Here is a 4421-nt window from a genome sequence, read left to right on the forward strand (position 1 = left end):
AATCCATGCTTCACCTTCAGTCCCACGTTCTAGAACTCCCAATTGCACACAGTTTCATAAAAGCTTCACATCATACTGTGAAGGGTGTGTTTTCACAATGCCAGGCAGCTCACCGGTCACATTTCTTAGTGCAGAATGAATGCAGTATTGTGTTGGCTTTTGTGTTACAAACTCTCGAAACACAATCCTGCAACAATGGTTGGGTGATGAAAACCCTAAAGCTCCTCTTTCCACCCCATTCCCCTCCTCAAATTCCATGAATCTTGCACTACCAAGTTGCAGAACCTTAAATCCTAATTCCTCAGTTGTTTGCAGTTTGAGAGCTCAGTGTGATGGGATGCCTGGTGAGGAAGCTCTCTTTCATGTTTGCAACTCTCGTTTGCTTTCAAGACATTCTCCATTTCGAGACACATTTTTGATTGCACATGCTCTTGTACCCTCCATAGCCTGCCAAAGCCAAACCGGCGTCAGATTTCGTAGGCTACTTGGATTGCGGAACAGGGGGAAGGATTTGTCAGGTGTGTGGGTACTTAGCCATGCGTCACACAAGCTGTATATATGAGTATTATATGCCTGTTGCCGATGTCTCCACTTTGGTCTCTGTGTGCGAATGCCTTTGCAAATTGTTTGAGCTTCGTTTCTGAGCAGTTGTCTGCAGGTTAGGCTTTTTGGGTTCAGTGCTGAAGTTGGAGTCATTTGTGAACCACCACCTACCTGTGTCTGGGATCGTTGCAAATGAACATGGTTCTAGGCGTAAGTTGTCGATTGTGGAGGAATGGCTCGAATGGATGACGTGTGTGGCATGAGGTTTCGCATTCTTCTGTGTGGTAGTTGATACATGTGCAGCGTCGAAGATGAATGCAAGGTTGGGTCCCACCCGCTGCGTAGCTGAGTTTATGCACCTGGTCGCTCCTCGTGGGCATGAGCATCTTCTGTTCTGGTAGGTCTTCTATGTTGTGCTGTCTCCGGCTCATATTGATGTTGCGCTGCGATTGTGGTGTGGGTTCCGAGACTTCAGAAATGAGGGGTGTTTAATGTTGTACGTTGAGACAGATTCTTTAGTGGTTAAATTATTTTTCAGATATCGAATAATCTCAAGACCTTAAGCTAAAAGCTACCAAAAAGAGGTTGTAGACATGTTGTGGCGATTTTTAGACATAGAGGGGCTTGTACTAGTTTGGTGTTGGTTTTTAAACTTCGTGCCTGTAATCCAAGCCGCTTGTACTGGTCACTGTAACTCCACCTACCCTTTTTCTCTCCAATTTACCTTAATTTAATTTTCTCCTGAAGTCGGTGTACAAGGAGCATGAAAAGTAGGCGTATAGTCTGTGTAATCACGCAACACTGGTTCGCTAAGTTTTCGATCCTACGAACTTTATTCATGAATCCTACCACAAATGATGCAGTTGAATTCTTTTCATCGGTATTTCATGCATCTTCGTGGGCTGGAGACCTATGTTTTAGCTCGATTTTGTGGCAAAATAGATCAATCCGACAGTTAGGAAGGGGGAGATTAGGGACTGGAGCAGTGCACAACACGCGACCGGTAACAACAGAGTTTCGTACATTGGAGGTCCATTCTCTTTGAGTCACTTCTAACTAAAGGAATTTTCGATTATATTGTAACTTGAGGATATTGGTAATTTCTATCTGTCACCCAATATGCTGAATCTGCAAATGGGACTGTATTAACTCCACCTTCAAGAGCTCATTGCCAGATGAGAACGAGAGAGCGGTACCATTCAATTATTCAGAGCTTGAATAATTACCAGAAGAAAAACCCAGAGTATAATGACCATCCAAACCCTTGGAAGGAGATGATGGAGCTCATGTACAGCAAAAATCAATTGGGTGTTCAGAAGCAGGGCCTACAAGGCTGGATAGTGACCTTTTAGATTGTTCTTTTGGGGAGGACGATCCTTCGGTGAAACGAAAATTGTGTATATTATGGACACGTTAGACGGGATTCAGTACAGCCTGTATATTGGTGCGTTTAGAGAGTTCAACGCAGGTAGTCATACAATTGATCCATCAAATGGCTGATTAAAATTGCTTTTCTCACTTTACTAATATACACAAGTATATTTTGATTTATTTGTGAAAAGGGAAAACTAGGGTGCGATCTAGTTCATTCGCGTCACTACTTTTACGCTGTGTACAGGCACCAGCATTCGGGCTATTTTGGCTACTTTGGTGGTGGTATCAGAAAATGAGGAGCACTCTCCGTTTGCAGCGAAAGGAAGTTTCCAGTTTTACTTTAAGAATTAAAGCCATTCTTGTCATCAGTCGTACGATCTCAGTATCTGGTCGGTGCAGCAGTTGTGTAGACACAGTAGCAGAATTTTGAGAGCCTGCGGAAGAAACAAACAACCGTGAAAGATGGAGAGGTGCTCTACTTGGCAGATACTTTACAATCACTTCTAATTACCTTCTTTCATATTTCGAGAGCTGCTCCATGTTTCCTTGGAACCCCGAAACATGATTGACGGAGGGCCGTTTCAGAATAACTCGGTAAAGCTTTGATGTCTCCACGCACTTATTCAACTTCAATCCTTCAATCAACCACAGTATGGTTAAGAGAGTTCAATGCAGGTAACAATACAACTGATCTATCAAATGTCTAATTACAATTGCTTTTCTCACTTTACTACTATGCACATGACAGAGTATACTGTTTCACTTTCTGACGTCAAGTGTTGAACTTCAAGAACCAAAGATTGGTTGCGACAATCCATGGATTCGCTGACAACGACACTTTTCCATACACAACAACTCAACTACGTTCTGGTGAACGTGCTTTCCTTCCCCAAAGCTATTGAATGTCAGATAGTATCGTGAATTGATTTTTCGCTGGGTATTAAGAGTCTGCTGCTTCAAGCATTCTTCCCAGGGAACCCTATATTAATGTTTGTGATGCCAATTCTAATATGTTTACATGCACATGTTGTCTTTGGGTGCTGGGCGTGCAGACCAGAAGAATAACCTGGACAAGTCGAAGAAACGGGGGAAAGTCAGACCAATTGCGGCCTCTGATGAGCATCATGAAGAGCCAAGACGCACAGATTCTCAAGTTTTTTTTCAGTCCTAATCAGACATCGATTATAACCCTTCAGGATAGCACATCCTTAATCTAAACCACGTACTTGAACTGAACCATAGTTACGTGCAGAGATTTAGATCTGTTAGAGTTTAGTAGACTCTCCTACGACTTGCTGAACTTGAGTCGAAGGCACATTTGTCAACAGATTGTCTTCTCGACATTCGCTGTGATGTTTCCGGATCTAAACAAAAGAAGAGGTCGTGATTTTGTCCACATGGTGGAACATGGACTACCTGCCACGGTTGCGCTGAAAACCATCTCCGGGTAAAGATTAAGTTCCTAGTTAATTCCTAATGTCATGTACATGGTGTTGCATTCCCTACCCGCGTGTCATCTCTACCAGCTGTGGTTCGGGTGGATAACATTAAAACAGTATCCAATACAGAAGTTAAAGTGAGCTGATTTCTTCCTTCTTCAATAATGCTCTTCGGACTCTCCGAAACAGTGAAGTTTCGTTGTAATTTCCATACAGATCAATGTTGAAAGCTTCGATGGCATTAGCTTTACCATTTTCCGAGGGCGCTTAACATGAATGACCTTCGTGGACCTGACTCGAGCTACACCTATTTGGAAAATTTGTAATGGGAATGTATTATGGGAATTTTCAAACCATACAATATACACAGCCCCACCTAGTTCAGATGGAGGCGCATAGTCTACACTCGCTATCTTGCTATGCAGCAATTTCTGAGTTTCGGATTGCCTTTCTCTGCAGCACTGAAAGCTTACATTCCGTCGATGAAAAACATCTCTCGTCCGAGGAGCAATTATTGGGGCTGGAACAAACGTCGAAAGTCCCCTGGCAAGCAGCTGCAGGACAAGGTGACCTGAACATCTATTGAAGCTTCTGGAGTGAAAAAATCTAAACAGTGAACAACGCAGGGTAGTTTGGACAAGTTCTTACTACGCTAAAACAGTGCTACCACACATTTGTTCTCGTTTGGTTGGCTTAAGTTATATGGCTTGGATTGCCGGTCCGTGCATGCCATAACGGGGAAATCAAAGATCCTCCTCGTCATCGTCGGAGCTTTGGAACTTTACTGGAGCCATTAGGAGGACAAAGAGGAATTATGCATAAGATGTGAAGCAATTGCATTTGAAGCACACCTTTCCACCACTTACTAAGGCGCTGAAGCTGATTTGCACTCCTTTTTGGGTGGTAGAAGGATACAACTGTCACCCCTTTTGACTTCACAACAACGTCGTCGCAACAAACGGTAGGTGATTTAAAACCTTCTAGTCCTTTGGCAGGACATCTACTCCCTCGGCTCAAGGGCATGAGTGTCCTGTCCTGGCCAACCTCCGAGGAGGTCAGCAACCA

The 4421-nt window shown here is 43.5% G+C and overlaps 1 long non-coding RNA gene across 6 annotated transcripts; it reads left to right on the forward strand.

Moving 5' to 3' along the window:
- On the forward strand, positions 1–3609 carry LOC149989611 (uncharacterized). 6 transcript variants are annotated; one of them, XR_016502359.1, is made up of 6 exons: positions 32–344; positions 447–940; positions 1719–2011; positions 2162–2511; positions 2666–2787; positions 2970–3609. It is a non-coding gene; the product is annotated as an uncharacterized LOC149989611 (long non-coding RNA). The 6 variants fall into 6 exon arrangements; XR_016502355.1 differs by having other exon boundaries at positions 1–940; positions 2162–2592; positions 2709–2787; XR_016502354.1 differs by having other exon boundaries at positions 1–940; positions 2162–2592; positions 2717–2787.
- The last annotated feature ends 812 nt before the right edge of the window (positions 3610–4421 follow it).

Source organism: Physcomitrium patens, chromosome 3 (genome assembly GCF_059467195.1).
Source record: "Physcomitrium patens ecotype Gransden chromosome 3, ASM5946719v1, whole genome shotgun sequence".
NCBI classification, from domain to species: domain Eukaryota; kingdom Viridiplantae; phylum Streptophyta; class Bryopsida; order Funariales; family Funariaceae; genus Physcomitrium; species Physcomitrium patens.